General features: G+C 56.8%; 1 protein-coding gene across 2 annotated transcripts in view; it reads right to left on the bottom strand.

The window, feature by feature from the left end:
• Positions 1-15,369, bottom strand: part of raf1 (Raf-1 proto-oncogene, serine/threonine kinase) — a 41,881-nt gene extending 26,512 nt beyond the window's left edge. Inside the window, exon 1 of one of the 2 annotated variants that reach the window (XM_031900112.1) lies at positions 15,125-15,369. The gene's annotated coding sequence lies outside the window, so the exon portion shown is untranslated. 2 annotated transcript variants of the gene reach the window in all.
• Positions 15,370-18,234: the final 2,865 nt, after the last annotated feature.

Here is an 18,234-nt window from a genome sequence, read left to right as displayed (position 1 = left end):
ATCCCCCCTACCCCTGTATTCCCTCACTTGCACGGAGAGCTATCTCCCCTACCCCTGTATTCCCTCACTTGTACTGAGAGCTATCCCCCCTACCCCTGTATTCCCTCACTTGTACTGAGAGCTATCCCCCCCTACCCCTGTATTCCCTCACTTGTACTGAGAGCTATCCCCCCTACCCCTGTATTCCCTCACTTGTACTGAGAGCTATCCCCCCTACCCCTGTATTCCCTCACTTGTACTGAGAGCTATCTCCCCTACCCCTGTATTCCCTCACTTGTACTGAGAGCTATCTCCCCTACCCCTGTATTCCTCACTTGTACTGAGAGCTATCCCCCCTACCCCTGTATTCCCTCACTTGTACTGAGAGCTATCCCCCCCTACCCCTGTATTCCCTCACTTGTACTGAGAGCTATCTCCCCTACCCCTGTATTCCCTCACTTGTACTGAGAGCTATCCCCCTACCCCTGTATTCCCTCACTTGTACTGAGAGCTATCCCCCCTACCCCTGTATTCCCTCACTTGTACTGAGAGCTATCTCCCCTACCCCTGTATTCCCTCACTTGTACTGAGAGCTATCCCCCCTACCCCTGTATTCCCTCACTTGCACTGAGAGCTATCTCCCCTACCCCTGTATTCCCTCACTTGTACTGAGAGCTATCCCCCCTACCCCTGTATTCCCTCACTTGTACTGAGAGCTATCCCCCCCTACCCCTGTATTCCCTCACTTGTACTGAGAGCTATCCCCCTACCCCTGTATTCCCTCACTTGTACTGAGAGCTATCCCCCCTACCCCTGTATTCCCTCACTTGTACTGAGAGCTATCCCCCCTACCCCTGTATTCCCTCACTTGTACTGAGAGCTATCCCCCCTACCCCTGTATTCCCTCACTTGTACTGAGAGCTATCTCCCCTACCCCTGTATTCCCTCACTTGTACTGAGAGCTATCCCCCTACCCCTGTATTCCCTCACTTGTACTGAGAGCTATCCCCCCTACCCCTGTATTCCCTCACTTGTACTGAGAGCTATCCCCCCTACCCCTGTATTCCCTCACTTGTACTGAGAGCTATCTCCCCTACCCCTGTATTCCCTCACTTGTACTGAGAGCTATCTCCCCTACCCCTGTATTCCCTCACTTGTACTGAGAGCTATCCCCCCTACCCCTGTATTCCCTCACTTGTACTGAGAGCTATCTCCCCTACCCCTGTATTCCCTCACTTGTACTGAGAGCTATCCCCCCTACCCCTGTATTCCCTCACTTGTACTGAGAGCTATCTCCCCTACCCCTGTATTCCCTCACTTGTACTGAGAGCTATCCCCCCTACCCCTGTATTCCCTCACTTGTACTGAGAGCTATCTCCCCTACCCCTGTATTCCCTCACTTGTACTGAGAGCTATCCCCCCTACCCTTGTATTCCCTCACTTGCTAAATACCCAGCCCCTTCCTTGTACCTATCTAATGTATCTGCCAGTCCCACTGATTCAGGGGGGGATCCAACAACCCCCCCCCATAAGAACGTAAGAACTCCGGCACTGCCATTTCCTAGCTAAGATAGATATAATCTGTACCAAAATTAGGAGTCAGAACCAGCAGTGCAGGGAAGGGAAAGGGACAGACACAGTGACAGTTACACATAACTATAAACCCAGTGAGAATGAGGGATGAATGGGTATTGGGGAGTTGTATCAGGAGTCAGAACCAGCAGTGCAGGGAAGGGAAAGGGACAGACACAGTGACAGTTACACATAACTATAAACCCAGTGAGAATGAGGAATGAATGGATATTGGGGAGTTGTATCAGGAGTCAGAACCAGCAGTGCAGGGAAGGGAAAGGGACAGACACAGTGACAGTTACACATAACTATAAACCCAGTGAGAATGAGGGATGAATGGATATTGGGCAGTTGTATCAGGAGTCAGAACCAGCAGTGCAGGGAAGGGAAAGGGACAGACACAGTGACAGTTACACATAACTATAAACCCAGTGAGAATGAGGGATGAATGGGTATTGGGCAGTTGTATCAGGAGTCAGAACCAGCAGTGCAGGGAAGGGAAAGGGACAGACACAGTGACAGTTACACATAACTATAAACCCAGTGAGAATGAGGAATGAATGGATATTGGGGAGTTGTATCAGGAGTCAGAACCAGCAGTGCAGGGAAGGGAAAGGGACAGGGACAGTGACAGTTACACATAACTATAAACCCAGTGAGAATGAGGAATGAATGGATATTGGGGAGTTGTATCAGGAGTCAGAACCAGCAGTGCAGAGATGGATAAATGGATACTGAGGGAAATGACAGCGCCTCGTTAATGAAAGATGAGATTTTGGGTCCAGTTCCCCTTTAAAGAAAGAAACACAGTGCGAGGCAGGGACAGACGCCGGAGCTGAAGAGGAGGAATGAGGAGGCACAGAGAGACTCAGGGGCCACCCGCAGACTGCACCCTGTGACACCCACCCAGCGCTCTGTGCCGGGGGGGGGAAGGGGGACTGGCACAGTCAGTCACAGCGACACTAGGAGCTCACACTCACACACAAGTGTAACCCCCCCAGCCCAACACAAAGGATTGTGCCGCCATACACCGTGGGAGCCGACGTGTCCCAACACCGCGCTCGGATCAAACAGGACCATCCACTTTGTTCTTTCCCACGTAGAACCAGTCCCGGAACTGCTGCCGTACTCACTGGCTGCTACACACTCTCCCACCTTCCCCCTGCCTTCCCATTCCTTCCTTCTCTAGCGCATCCAACTGTAACTCTCCCTCTGCCAGCACAACTACAACTCCCACAATCCTGTGCGAGGCAGGCAGCACTGCATTCCATCCCATTAACATCTAACTTGCAGCTCCAGGGCTGGCATTGTAGGCATTCTGTCACAGATCCTATCTGATCCCCCAATTGTAAGCAGCAGTCCTGCCCTGCTTTATGGCTGAGATTCTAGCTATCTGTATAACAGAGCATTCTGTCACAGTGGCACAGATCCTATCTGATCCCCCCATTGTAAGCAGCAGTCCTGCCCTGCTTTATGGCTGAGATTCTAGCTATCTGTATAACAGAGCATTCTGTCACAGTGGCACAGATCCTATCTGATCCCCCCATTGTAAGCAGCAGTCCTGCCCTGCTTTATGGCTGAGATTCTAGCTATCTGTATAACAGAGCATTCTGTCACAGTGGCACAGATCCTATCTGATCCCCCCCATTGTAAGCAGCAGTCCTGCCCTGCTTTATGGCTGAGATTCTAGCTATCTGTATAACAGAGCATTCTGTCACAGTGGCACAGATCCTATCTGATCCCCCCATTGTAAGCAGCAGTCCTGCCCTGCTTTATGGCTGAGATTCTAGCTATCTGTATAACAGAGCATTCTGTCACAGTGGCACAGATCCTATCTGATCCCCCCATTGTAAGCAGCAGTCCTGCCCTGCTTTATGGCTGAGATTCTAGCTATCTGTATAACAGAGCATTCTGTCACAGTGGCACAGATCCTATCTGATCCCCCCCATTGTAAGCAGCAGTCCTGCCCTGCTTTATGGCTGAGATTCTAGCTATCTGTATAACAGAGCATTCTGTCACAGTGGCACAGATCCTATCTGATCCCCCATTGTAAGCAGCAGTCCTGCCCTGCTTTATGGCTGAGATTCTAGCTATCTGTATAACAGAGCATTCTGTCACAGTGGCACAGATCCTATCTGATCCCCCCCCCATTGTAAGCAGCAGTCCTGCCCTGCTTTATGGCTGAGATTCTAGCTATCTGTATAACAGAGCATTCTGTCACAGTGGCACAGATCCTATCTGATCCCCCCATTGTAAGCAGCAGTCCTGCCCTGCTTTATGGCTGAGATTCTAGCTATCTGTATAACAGAGCATTCTGTCACAGTGGCACAGATCCTATCTGATCCCCCCATTGTAAGCAGCAGTCCTGCCCTGCTTTATGGCTGAGATTCTAGCTATCTGTATAACAGAGCATTCTGTCACAGTGGCACAGATCCTATCTGATCCCCCCATTGTAAGCAGCAGTCCTGCCCTGCTTTATGGCTGAGATTCTAGCTATCTGTATAACAGAGCATTCTGTCACAGTGGCACAGATCCTATCTGATCCCCCCATTGTAAGCAGCAGTCCTGCCCTGCTTTATGGCTGAGATTCTAGCTATCTGTATAACAGAGCATTCTGTCACAGTGGCACAGATCCTATCTGATCCCCCCCCATTGTAAGCAGCAGTCCTGCCCTGCTTTATGGCTGAGATTCTAGCTATCTGTATAACAGAGCATTCTGTCACAGTGGCACAGATCCTATCTGATCCCCCCATTGTAAGCAGCAGTCCTGCCCTGCTTTATGGCTGAGATTCTAGCTATCTGTATAACAGAGCATTCTGTCACAGTGGCACAGATCCTATCTGATCCCCCCATTGTAAGCAGCAGTCCTGCCCTGCTTTATGGCTGAGATTCTAGCTATCTGTATAACAGAGCATTCTGTCACAGTGGCACAGATCCTATCTGATCCCCCCCCCATTGTAAGCAGCAGTCCTGCCCTGCTTTATGGCTGAGATTCTAGCTATCTGTATAACAGAGCATTCTGTCACAGTGGCACAGATCCTATCTGATCCCCCCATTGTAAGCAGCAGTCCTGCCCTGCTTTATGGCTGAGATTCTAGCTATCTGTATAACAGAGCATTGAGTGCCATCCCTTTATACTGCCCCAGGGTTGGGGGCCATTAACAAGATGAATCAGCAGTGCAACTGGCAGAGGGGATAAGCTGACAGTCGCGGCTCCCTGTGCCAGTGGCACAGTCAGTAAAACAAAACTGGGCAGCAATAAGCAGAAGTGAATGCAAATTAAATAAAATTATCTAAAAAAGGGCCTTTTTGGGGGTGGCAATATCCCTTTAAATCTCCTGTTATTAAGCAGAGAGGAGGGGGTGGAAGAAGTCCCCGTGCCCCCCTTGCTGTACAGACAGGAGAGCGGCAGGGAATGTTGGAGCTGGGGGGCAGGGAGAGGGGGGAATGAGACCTGCGCAGAGGCCTCTCCCTGCCGTGACTGCACTTATTTATATAAGTGGGGAGTTCCAATCAATAGGGCCCAGCAGGGCTGGTAACGCCGCACAGGACGCGTGCCAAGCGAGGGCTGGGAACCGCGCGGCGCCGACTCTTCTCCTGCCAACACAGCGTTCCAGGCAGATGCATTAGGAATAATCCAGCATCTCAGACACCCTAGGAATTCAGTCAGATCTACAGAAATGTTTGTTTTAAATTGCACATTTAATTAACCCCCGGGCAGCGCTGACCGCTCTCACATAGCAGGGCCAATAAGTGCCCCTCTGTGCGGCTACAAAGCCCAACAGTGCCGGGCCCAGGGGGGCAGCAGCCCCGGACTGACGCAAAACTCACTTTATTTCCAGTATTTGCCTCTCCGTATCACTCGGAACAAACACTTTCTTTGTAATACGGCTCCGGCCCGAGACATACGGCCAACGTTTATACAGCAGCAATCCCAGTATAACCAGGGGCCAGAGCCGGCAGCGTTCCCAGTATAATCAGGGGCCAGAGCCGGCAGCGTTCCCAGTATAACCAGGGGCCAGAGCCGGCAGCGTTCCCAGTATAACCAGGGGCCCGGCAGCGTTCCAGTAAACCAGGGCCAGAGCCGGCAGCGTTCCCAGTATAACCAGGGGCCAGAGCCGGCAGCGTTCCCAGTATAACCAGGGGCCAGAGCCGGCAGCGTTCCCAGTATAACCAGGGGCCAGAGCCGGCAGCGTTCCCAGTATAACCAGGGGCCAGAGCCGGCAGCGTTCCCAGTATAACCAGGGGCCAGCCAGCCAGGGCACGGCAGCGTTCCCAGTATAACCAGGGGCCAGAGCCGGCAGCGTTCCCAGTATAACCAGGGGCCAGAGCCGGCAGCGTTCCCAGTATAACCAGGGGCCAGAGCCGGCAGCGTTCCCAGTATAACCAGGGGCCAGAGCCGGCAGCGTTCCCAGTATAACCAGGGGCCAGAGCCGGCAGCGTTCCCAGTATAACCAGGGGCCAGAGCCGGCAGCGTTCCCAGTATAACCAGGGGCCAGAGCCGGCAGCGTTCCCAGTATAACCAGGGGCCAGAGCCGGCAGCGTTCCCAGTATAACCAGGGGCCAGAGCCACAGGGTACCTATGAGGGGGTAGGTGAGGGAACCAGGGGTTGAAAGGGTACAGGGTACCTATGAAAGGGTTGGTGAGGGAACCAGGGGTTGGGAGGGTACAGGGTACCTATGAGGGGGTAGGTGAGGAAACCAGGGGTTGGAAGGGCACAGGCTACCTATAAGGGGGTAGGTGAGGGAACCAGGGGTTGGGAGGGTACAGGGTACCTATGAGGGGGTAGGTGAGGAAACCAGGGGTTGGAAGGGCACAGGCTACCTATAAGGGGGTAGGTGAGGGAACCAGGGGTTGAAAGGGTACAGGGTACCTATGAGGGGGTAGGTGAGGGAACCAGGGGTTGGGAGGGTACAGGGTACCTATGAGGGGGTAGGTGAGGGAACCAGGGGTTGGGAGGGTACAGGGTAGCTATGAGGGGGTAGGTGAGGGAACCAGGGGTTGGGAGGGTACAGGGTAGCTATGAGGGGGTAGGTGAGGGAACAAGGGCTTGGAAGGGCACAGGGTACCTATAAGGGGGTAGGTGAGGAAACCAGGGGTTGGAAGGGCACAGGCTACCTATAAGGGGGTAGGTGAGGGAACCAGGGGTTGGGAGGGCACCGGGTACCTATGAGGGGGTAGGTGAGGGAACCAGGGGTTGAAAGGGTACAGGGTACCTATGAGGGGGTAGGTGAGGGAACCAGGGGTTGGGAGGGTACAGGGTACCTATGAGGGGGTAGGTGAGGAAACCAGGGGTTGGAAGGGCACAGGCTACCTATAAGGGGGTAGGTGAGGGAACCAGGGGTTGGGAGGGCACCGGGTACCTATAAGGGGGTAGGTGAGGGAACCAGGGGCTGAAAGGGTACAGAGTACCTATGAGGGGGTAGGTGAGGGAACCAGGGGTTGGGAGGGTACAGGGTACCTATGAGGGGGTAGGTGAGGGAACCAGGGGTTGGGAGGGCACAGGGTACCTATGAGGGGGTAGGTGAGGAAAGTAGAGGTTGGAAGGGTACAGGCTACCTATAAGGGGGTAGGTAAGGAAAGCAGGGGTTGGAAGGGCACAGGGTACCTATGAGGGGGTAGCTGAGGGTACAGGGTCCCTATGAGGGGGTAGGTGAGGGAACCAGGGGTTGGGAGGGTACCTATGAGGGGGTAGGTGAGGGAACAAGGGGTTGGGAGGGCACAGGGTACCTATGAGGGGGTAGGTGAGGGAACCAGGGGTTGGGAGGGCACAGGGTACCTATGGAGGGGGTAGGTGAGGGAACCAGGGGTTGGGAGGGCACAGGGTACCTATGAGGGGGTAGGTGAGGGAACCAGGGGTTGGGAGGGTACAGGGTACCTATGAGGGGGTAGGTGAGGTTACAGGGTACCTATGAGGGGGTAGGTGAGGGCACAGGGTACCTATGAGGGGGTAGGTGAGGGCAAAGGGTACCTATGAGGGGGTAGGTGAGGGCAAAGGGTACCTATGAGGGGGTAGGTGAGGGCAAAGGGTACCTATGAGGGGGTAGGTGAGGGCAAAGGGTACCTATGAGGGGGTAGGTGAGGGTACAGGGTACCTATGTGGGGGTAGGTGAGGGCACATGGTACCTATGAAGGGGTAGGTGAGGGTACAGGGTACCTATGAGGGGGTAGGTGAGGGCACAGGGTACCTATGAGGGGGTAGGTGAGGGCACAGGGTACCAATGAGGGGGTAGGTGAGGGGGTAGAAGGGTACAGAGTACCTATGAGGGGGTAGGTGAGGGGGTAGAAGGGCACAGGGTACCTATGAGGGGGTAGGTGAGGGAACCAGGTGTTGGAAGGGCACAGGGTACCTATGAGGGGGTAGGTGAGGGTACAGGGTACCTATGAGGGGGTAGAAGGGTACAGGGTACCTATGAGGGGGTAGAAGGGTACAGGGTACCTATGAGGGGGTAGAAGGGTACAGGGTACCTATGAGGGGGTAGAAGGGTACAGGGTACCTATGAGGGGGTAGAAGGGTACAGGGTACCTATGAGGGGGTAGAAGGGTACAGGGTACCTATGAGGGGGTAGGTGAGGGTACAGGGTACCTATGAGGGGGTAGGTGAGGGTACAGGGTACCTATGAGGGGGTAGGTGAGGGTACAGGGTACCTATGAGGGGGTAGGTGAGGGTACAGGGTACCTATGAGGGGGTAGGTGAGGGTACAGGGTACCTATGAGGGGGTGGTGAGGGTACAGGGTACCTATGAGGGGGTAGGTGAGGGTACAGGGTACCTATGAGGGGGTAGGTGAGGGCACAGGGTACCTATGAGGGGGTAGGTGAGGGCACAGGGTACCTATGAGGGGGTAGAAGGGTACAGGGTAGCTATGAGGGGGTAGGTGAGGGTACAGGGTACCTATAAGGGGGTAGAAGGGTACAGGGTACCTATGAGGGGGTAGGTGAGGGGGTAGAAGGGTACAGGGTACCTATGAGGGGGTAGAAGGGTAAAGAGTACCTATGACGGGGTAGGTGAGGGGGTAGAAGGGTACAGGGTACCTATGAGGGGGTAGGTGAGGGGGTAGAAGGGTACAGAGTACCTATGAGGGGGTAGGTGAGGGGGTAGAAGGGTACAGAGTACCTATGAGGGGGTAGGTGAGGGCACAGGGTACCTATGAGGGGGTAGGTGAGGGCACAGGGGTACCTATGAGGGGGTAGGTGAGGGCACAGGGTACCTATGAGGGGGTAGGTGAGGGCACAGGGTACCTATGAGGGGGTAGGTGAGGGTACAGGGTACCTATGAGGGGGTAGGTGAGGGGGTAGAAGGGTACAGGGTACCTATGAGGGGGTAGGTGAGGGGGTAGAAGGGTACAGAGTACCTATGAGGGGGTAGGTGAGGGCACAGGGTACCTATGAGGGGGTAGGTGAGGGTACAGGGTACCTATGAGGGGGTAGGTGAGGGTACAGGGTACCTATGAGGGGGTAGGTGAGTGCACAGGGTACCTATGAGGGGGTAGGTGAGTGCACAGGGTACCTATGAGGGGGTAGGTGAGTGCACAGGGTACCTATGAGGGGGTAGGTGAGTGCACAGGGTACCTATGAGGGGGTAGGTGAGGGCACAGGGTACCTATGAGGGGGTAGGTGAGGGCACAGGGTACCTATGAGGGGGTAGGTGAGGGCAAAGGGTACCTATGAGGGGGTAGGTGAGGGCAAAGGGTACCTATGAGGGGTAGGTGAGGGCAAAGGGTACCTATGAGGGGGTAGGTGAGGGCAAAGGGTACCTATGAGGGGGTAGGTGAGGGCACATGGTACCTATGAAGGGGTAGGTGAGGGTACAGGGTACCTATGAGGGGGTAGGTGAGGGCACAGGGTACCTATGAGGGGGTAGGTGAGGGCACAGGGTACCAATGAGGGGGTAGGTGAGGGTACAGAGTACCTATGAGGGGGTAGGTGAGGGGGTAGAAGGGTACAGAGTACCTATGAGGGGGTAGGTGAGGGGGTAGAAGGGTACAGAGTACCTATGAGGGGGTAGAAGGGTACAGAGTACCTATGAGGGGGTAGGTGAGGGGGTAGAAGGGTACAGAGTACCTATGAGGGGGTAGAAGGGTACAGAGTACCTATGAGGGGGTAGAAGGGTACAGGGTACCTATGAGGGGGTAGAAGGGTACAGGGTACCTATGAGGGGGTAGGCGAGGGGGTAGAAGGGTACAGAGTACCTATGAGGGGTAGGCGAGGGGGTAGAAGGGTACAGAGTACCTATGAGGGGGTAGGTGAGGGCACAGGGTACCTATGAGGGGGTAGGTGAGGGCACAGGGTACCTATGAGGGGGTAGGTGAGGGCACAGGGTACCTATGAGGGGGTAGGTGAGGGCACAGGGTACCTATGAGGGGGTAGGTGAGGGCACAGGGTACCTATGAGGGGGTAGGTGAGGGCACAGGGTACCTATGAGGGGGTAGGTGAGGGCACAGGGTACCTATGAGGGGGTAGGTGAGGGCACAGGGTACCTATGAGGGGAAAGGTGAGGGTACAGGGTACCTATGAGGGGGTAGAAGGGTACAGGGTACCTATGAGGGGGTAGGCGAGGGGGTAGAAGGGTACAGGGTACCTATGAGGGGGTAGGCGAGGGGGTAGAAGGGTACAGGGTACCTATGAGGGGGTAGAAGGGTACAGGGTACCTATGAGGGGGTAGAAGGGTACAGGGTACCTATGAGGGGGTAGAAGGGTACAGGGTACCTATGAGGGGGTAGAAGGTACAGGGTACCTATGAGGGGGTAGAAGGGTACAGGGTACCTATGAGGGGGTAGGCGAGGGGTAGAAGGGTACAGGTACCTATGAGGGGGTAGAAGGGTACAGGGTACCTATGAGGGGGTAGAAGGGTACAGGGTACCTATGAGGGGGTAGAAGGGTACAGGGTACCTATGAGGGGGTAGAAGGGTACAGGGTACCTATGAGGGGGTAGAAGGGTACAGGGTACCTATGAGGGGGTAGAAGGGTACAGGGTACCTATGAGGGGGTAGAAGGGTACAGGGTACCTATGAGGGGGTAGAAGGGTACAGGGTACCTATGAGGGGGTAGAAGGGTACAGGGTACCTATGAGGGGGTAGAAGGGTACAGGGTACCTATGAGGGGGTAGAAGGGTACAGGGTACCTATGAGGGGGTAGAAGGGTACAGGGTACCTATGAGGGGGTAGAAGGGTACAGGGTACCTATGAGGGGGTAGAAGGGTACAGGGTACCTATGAGGGGGTAGAAGGGTACAGGGTACCTATGAGGGGGTAGAAGGTACAGGGTACCTATGAGGGGGTAGAAGGGTACAGGTACCTAATGAGGGGGTAGAAGGGTACAGGGTACCCTATGAGGGGGTAGAAGGGTACAGGGTACCTATGAGGGGGGGTAGAAGAGGTACAGGTACCTATGAGGGGGTAGAAGGGTACAGGGTACTCTATGAGGGGGTAGAAGGGTACAGGGTACTATGAGGGGGTAGAAGGGTACAGGGTACCTATGAGGGGGTAGAAAGGGTACAGGGTACCCTATGAGGGGGTAGAAGGGTACAGGGTACCTATGAGGGGGTAGAAGGGTACAGGGTACTATGAGGGGGTAGAAGGGTACAGGGTACCTATGAGGGGGTAGAAGGGTACAGGGTACCTATGAGGGGGTAGAAGGGTACATGGGTACCTATGAGGGGGTAGAAGGGTACAGGGTACCTATGAGGGGGTAGAAGGGTACAGAGTACCTAATGAGGGGGTAGGTGAGGGGGTAGAAGGGTACAGAGTACCTATGAGGGGGTAGAAGGGTACAGAGTACCTATGAGGGGTAGAAGGGTACAGGGTACCTATGAGGGGGTAGGCGAGGGGGTAGAAGGGTACAGAGTACCTATGAGGGGGTAGGCGAGGGGGTAGAAGGGTACAGAGTGCCTATGAGGGGGTAGAAGGGTACAGGGTACCTATGAGGGGGTAGGTGAGGGTACAGGGTACCTATGAGGGGGCAGGTGAGGGTACAGGGTACCTATGAGGGGGTAGGTGAGGGTACAGGGTACCTATGAGGGGGTAGGTGAGGGTACAGGGTACCTATGAGGGGGTAGGTGAGGGGGTAGGTGAGGGCACAGGGTACCTATGAGGGGGTAGAAGGGTACAGGGTACCTATGAGGGGGTAGGTGAGGGCACAGGGTACCTATGAGGGGGTAGAAGGGTACAGGGTACCTATGAGGGGGTAGAAGGGTACAGGGTACCTATGAGGGGGTAGAAGGGTACAGGGTACCTATGAGGGGGTAGAAGGGTACAGGGTACCTGTGAGGGGGTAGAAGGGTACAGGGTACCTGTGAGGGGGTAGAAGGGTACAGGGTGCCTGTGAGGGGGTAGGCGAGGGGGTAGAAGGGTACAGAGTACCTATGAGGGGGTAGGCGAGGGGGTAGAAGGGTACAGAGTACCTATGAGGGGGTAGAAGGGTACAGGGTACCTATGAGGGGTTAGAAGGGTACAGGGTACCTATGAGGGGGTAGAAGGGTACAGGGTACCTATGAGGGGGTAGAAGGGTACAGAGTACCTATGAGGGGGTAGAAGGGTACAGGGTACCTATGAGGGGGTAAGGTGAGGGGGTAGAAGGGTACAGAGTACCTATGAGGGGTAGAAGGGTACAGAGTACCTATGAGGGGGTAGAAGGGTACAGGGTACCTATGAGGGGGTAGAAGGGTACAGGGTACCTATGAGGGGGTAGAAGGGTACAGGGTACCTATGAGGGGGTAGAAGGGTAACAGGGTACCTATGAGGGGGTAGAAGGGTACAGGGTACCTATGAGGGGGTAGGTGAGGGTACAGGGTACCTATGAGGGGGTAGGTGAGGGTACAGGGTACCTATGAGGGGGTAGGTGAGGGTACAGGGTACCTATGAGGGGGTAGGTGAGGGTACAGGGTACCTATGAGGGGGTAGGTGAGGGTACAGGGTACCTATGAGGGGGTAGGTGAGGGTACAGGGTACCTATGAGGGGTTAGGTGAGGGTACAGGGTACCTATGAGGGGGTAGGTGAGGGTACAGGGTACCTATGAGGGGGTAGGTGAGGGTACAGGGTACCTATGAGGGGGTAGGTGAGGGTACAGAGTACCTATGAGGGGGTAGGTGAGGGCACAGGGTACCTATGAGGGGGTAGAAGGGTACAGGGTACCTATGAGGGGGTAGGTGAGGGCACAGGGTACCTGTGAGGGGGTAGAAGGGTACAGGGTACCTGTGAGGGGGTAGAAGGGTACAGGGTACCTGTGAGGGGGTAGAAGGGTACAGGGTACCTATGAGGGGGTAGGTGAGGGGGTGGAAGGGTACAGGGTACCTATGAGGGGGTAGGTGAGGGTACAGGGTACCTATGAGGGGGTAGGTGAGGGTACAGGGTACCTATGAGGGGGTAGGTGAGGGTACAGGGTACCTATGAGGGGGTAGGTGAGGGTACAGAGTACCTATGAGGGGTAGGTGAGGGGGTAGGTGAGGGCACAGGGTACCTATGAGGGGGTAGAAGGGGACAGGGTACCTATGAGGGGGTAGAAGGGGACAGGGTACCTATGAGGGGGTAGAAGGGGACAGGGTACCTATGAGGGGGTAGAAGGGGACAGGGTACCTATGAGGGGGTAGAAGGGGACAGGGTACCTATGAGGGGGTAGAAGGGGACAGGGTACCTATGAGGGGGTAGAAGGGGACAGGGTACCTATGAGGGGGTAGGTGAGGGGGTAGAAGGGTACAGGGTACCTATGAGGGGGTAGAAGGGTACAGGGTACCTATGAGGGGGGTAGGTGAGGGGGTAGAAGGGTACAGAGTACCTATGAGGGGGTAGAAGGGTACAGGGTACCTATGAGGGGGTAGAAGGGTACAGGGTACCTATGAGGGGGTAGAAGGGTACAGGGTACCTATGAGGGGGTAGAAGGGTACAGGGTACCTATGAGGGGGTAGAAGGGTACAGGGTACCTATGAGGGGGTAGAAGGGTACAGGGTACTATGAGGGGGTAGATGAGGGGGTAGAAGGGTACAGAGTACCTATGAGGGGGTAGAAGGGTACAGAGTACCTATGAGGGGGTAGAAGGGTACAGGGTACCTATGAGGGGGTAGAAGGGTACAGGGTACCTATGAGGGTGTAGGTGAGGGGGTAGAAGGGTACAGGGTACCTATGAGGGGGTAGAAGGGTACAGGGTACCTATGAGGGGGTAGAAGGGTACAGGGTACTATGAGGGGGTAGAAGGGTACAGGGTACCTATGAGGGGGTAGAAGGGTACAGAGTACCTATGAGGGGGTAGAAGGGTACAGGGTACCTATGAGGGGGTAGAAGGGTACAGGGTACCTATGAAGGGGGTAGAAAGGGTACAGAGGTACCTATGAGGGGGTAGAAGGGTACAGGGTACCTATGAGGGGGTAGAAGGGTACAGGGTACCTATGAGGGGGTAGAAGGGTACAGGGTACCTATGAGGGGGTAGAAGGGTACAGGGTACCTATGAGGGGGTAGAAGGGGTACAGGGTACCTATGAGGGGGTAGAAGGGTACAGGGTACCTATGAGGGGGTAGAAGGGTAACAGGGTACCTATGAGGGGGTAGAAGGGTACAGGGTACCTATGAGGGGGTAGAAGGGTACAGGGTACCTATGAGGGGGTAGAAAGGGTACAGGGTACCTATGAGGGGGTAGAAGGGTACAGAGGTACCTATGAGGGGTAGAAGGGTACAGAGTACCTATGAGGGGTAGAAGGGTACAGAAGGTACAGAGTACCTATGAGGGGGTAGGTGAGGGGGTAGAAGGGTACAGGGTACCTATGAGGGGGTAGAAGGGTACAGGGTACCTATGAGGGGGTAGAAGGGTACAGAGTACCTATGAGGGGGTAGAAGGGTACAGAGTACCTATGAGGGGGTAGGTGAGGGGGTAGAAGGGTACAGGGTACCTATGAGGGGGTAGGTGAGGGGTAGAAGGGTACAGAGTACCTATGAGGGGGTAGAAGGGTACAGAGTACCTATGAGGGGGTAGGTGAGGGGGGTAGAAGGGTACAGGGTACCTATGAGGGGGTAGAAGGGTACAGGGTACCTATGAGGGGGTAGAAGGGTACAGGGTACCTATGAGGGGGTAGAAGGGTACAGAGTACCTATGAGGGGGTAGGCGAGGGGGGGCAGGACACAGGGCCGGTGAGGGGCCCGGGGGTTGGCAGGGCACAGCGGGTAAGAAGAAGACCATAGGCCCAGGGGAACCAATCAGATGACGGGCCCAGGGGAACCAATCAGATGACGGGCCCAGGGGAACCAATCAGATGACGGGCCCAGGGGAACCAATCAGATGACGGGCCCAGGGGAACCAATCAGATGACGGGCCCAGGGGAACCAATCAGATGACGGGCCCAGGGGAACCAATCAGATGACGGGCCCACAGGCAGGGGAAAGTAAAGGTGAGGAGCCCGGGGCGGAATGGAGGGGATGGGGCCGTAGGTGGGGGGACATGGGGTACCTACAAGGCGGAGGGTGAGGAGCCAGAGGGCCGGCAGGGCTGCGGGTAAGTGTCGGTAAGTAGAGCAGGTGAGGGGTCGGTACAGGTGGGTAGGGAGAGGAAGGCGCCCCCTTGTGGTGCGGAGGTGCTGAGCGAACGAGTTACCTGGCAGCGGCGTTGCTACATACGGTCCCGGTAAGCGAGAGATGGGTCCCGGTACACACAGAGTTGGGTGCCAAGGGGTCCCGGTAACGGCCCAGTCCAGCTCTCCGCTCCTCGTCCCCCTGCTGCCCGCCTCACACTAACCCGCAACCTGGGGGGAGGAGCCAGACCAGTCCATCAGCAACTGCTTCTTAGCCACCTCCTCCCTCCTGTGGCACCGCCCTCCTACGTCATTACCCGGCCACAACAAACCCTCCCCTCGCTCTGATTGGCTGGCTGTCTCTCTTGGCTCATTGGCTGGAAGCTTTACTGACTTCTGCTGGTAATTTACTGGCTCGGCGTTTGTAAGTGTGTGAGACTCATAGCGGAGAGAAAGGCCTGTGAGAGGGGGGCGTGTCCTTAGGCTCCTCCTTACTGCGGCCTGTAACCTGTGTGTCCTACTGTGCGGCCCCCCGGCTGCCTGTATCTTGGCTCTGCCCCCCCCCCCCCAGTGTTGTACTTACTGTGTTCCACCTGGGGAGTCTGTGTGAGGGGGGAGATTCCATGGGCCCCCCCTGCCCCCCCCCCAGTGTTGTACTTACTGTGTTCCACCTGGGGAGTCTGTGTGAGGGGGGAGATTCCATGGGGCCCCCCTGCCCCCCCCCAGTGTTGTACTTACTGTGTTCCACCTGGGGAGTCTGTGTGAGGGGGGAGATTCCATGGGGCCCCCCTGCCCCCCCCCAGTGTTGTACTTACTGTGTTCCACCTGGGGAGTCTGTGTGAGGGGGGAGATTCCATGGGGCCCCCCTGCCCCCCCCCCCAGTGTTGTACTTACTGTGTTCCACCTGGGGAGTCCTGTGTGAGGGGGGAGATTCCATGGGGCCCCCTGCCCCCCCCCCCCCCAGTGTTGTACTTACTGTGTTCCACCTGGGGAGTCTGTGTGAGGGGGGAGATTCCATGGGGCCCCCCTTCCCCCCCCAGTGTTGTACTTACTGTGTTCCACCTGGGGAGTCTGTGTGAGGGGGGAGATTCCATGGGGCCCCCCTGCCCCCCCCCCCCAGTGTTGTACTTACTGTGTTCCACCTGGGGAGTCTGTGTGAGGGGGGAGATTCCATGGGGCCCCCCTGCCCCCCCCCCCCAGTGTTGTACTTACTGTGTTCCACCTGGGGAGTCTGTGTGAGGGGGAGATTCCATGGGGCCCCCCTTCCCCCCCCAGTGTTGTACTTACTGTGTTCCACCTGGGGAGTCTGTGTGAGGGGGGAGATTCCATGGGGGCCCCCCTGCCCCCCCCCAGTGTTGTACTTACTGTGTTCCACCTGGGAGTCTGTGTGAGGGGGGAGATTCCATGGGGCCCCCCTGCCCCCCCCCCCCAGTGTTGTACTTACTGTGTTCCACCTGGGGAGTCTGTGTGAGGGGGGAGATTCCATGGGGCCCCCCTGCCCCCCCCCAGTGTTGTACTTACTGTGTTCCACCTGGGGAGTCTGTGTGAGGGGGGAGATTCCATGGGCCCCCCCAGTGTTGTACTTACTGTGTTCCACCTGGGGAGTCTGTGTGAGGGGGGAGATTCCATGGGGCCCCCTGCCCCCCCCCCAGTGTTGTACTTACTGTGTTCCACCTGGGGAGTCTGTGTGAGGGGGGAGATTCATGGGGCCCCCCTTCCCCCCCAGTGTTGTACTTACTGTGTTCCACCTGGGGAGTCTGTGTGAGGGGGGAGATTCCATGGGGCCCCCCTGCCCCCCCCCAGTGTTGTACTTACTGTGTTCCACCTGGGGAGTCTGTGTGAGGGGGGAGATTCCATGGGGCCCCCCTGCCCCCCCCCCCCAGTGTTGTACTTACTGTGTTCCACCTGGGGAGTCTGTGTGAGGGGGGAGATTCCATGGGGCCCCCCTTCCCCCCCAGTGTTGTACTTACTGTGTTCCACCTGGGGAGTCTGTGTGAGGGGGGAGATTCCATGGGGCCCCCCTGCCCCCCCCCAGTGTTGTACTTACTGTGTTCCACCTGGGGAGTCTGTGTGAGGGGGGAGATTCCATGGGGCCCCCCTGCCCCCCCCAGTGTTGTACTTACTGTGTTCCACCTGGGGAGTCTGTGTGAGGGGGGAGATTCCATGGGGCCCCCCTGCCCCCCCCCCCCCCCAGTGTTTGTACTTACTGTGTTCCACCTGGGGAGTCCTGTGTGAGGGGGGAGATTCCATGGGGCCCCCCTGCCCCCCCCCCAGTGTTGTACTTACTGTGTTCCACCTGGGGAGTCTGTGTGAGGGGGGAGATTCCATGGGGCCCCCCTGCCCCCCCCCCCCCAGTGTTGTACTTACTGTGTTCCACCTGGGGAGTCTGTGTGAGGGGGGAGATTCCATGGGGCCCCCCTGCCCCCCCCCCCCCCAGTGTTGTACTTACTGTGTTCCACCTGGGGAGTCTGTGTGAGGGGGGAGATTCCATGGGGCCCCCTGCCCCCCCCCCCCCAGTGTTGTACTTACTGTGTTCCACCTGGGGAGTCTGTGTGAGGGGGAGATTCCATGGGGGCCCCCCTGCCCCCCCCCCCCCCCAGTGTTGTACTTACTGTGTTCCACCTGGGGAGTCTGTGTGAGGGGGGAGATTCCATGGGGCCCCCCTGCCCCCCCCCCCCAGTGTTGTACTTACTGTGTTCCACCTGGGGAGTCTGTGTGAGGGGGGAGATTCCATGGGGCCCCCTGCCCCCCCCCCCCAGTGTTGTACTTACTGTGTTCCACCTGGGGAGTCTGTGTGAGGGGGGAGATTCCATGGGGCCCCCCCTGCCCCCCCCCCCCAGTGTTGTACTTACTGTGTTCCACCTGGGGAGTCTGTGTGAGGGGGAGATTCCATGGGGCCCCCCTGCCCCCCCCCCAGTGTTGTACTTACTGTGTTCCACCTGGGGAGTCTGTGTGAGGGGGGAGATTCCATGGGGCCCCCCTGCCCCCCCCCCCCCCAGTGTTGTACTTACTGTGTTCCACCGGGGGAGTCTGTGTGAGGGGGGAGATTCCATGGGGCCCCCCTGCCCCCCCCCCCAGTGTTGTACTTACTGTGTTCCACCGGGGGAGTCTGTGTGAGGGGGGAGATTCCATGGGGCCCCCTGCCCCCCCCCCCCCAGTGTTGTACTTACTGTGTTCCACCTGGGGAGTCTGT

Source organism: Xenopus tropicalis, chromosome 4, assembly GCF_000004195.4.
Source record: "Xenopus tropicalis strain Nigerian chromosome 4, UCB_Xtro_10.0, whole genome shotgun sequence".
NCBI classification, from domain to species: domain Eukaryota; kingdom Metazoa; phylum Chordata; class Amphibia; order Anura; family Pipidae; genus Xenopus; species Xenopus tropicalis.
The sequence above is the reverse complement of the archived record's forward strand: the minus strand, read 5'-3'. Positions and strand labels throughout refer to the sequence as shown.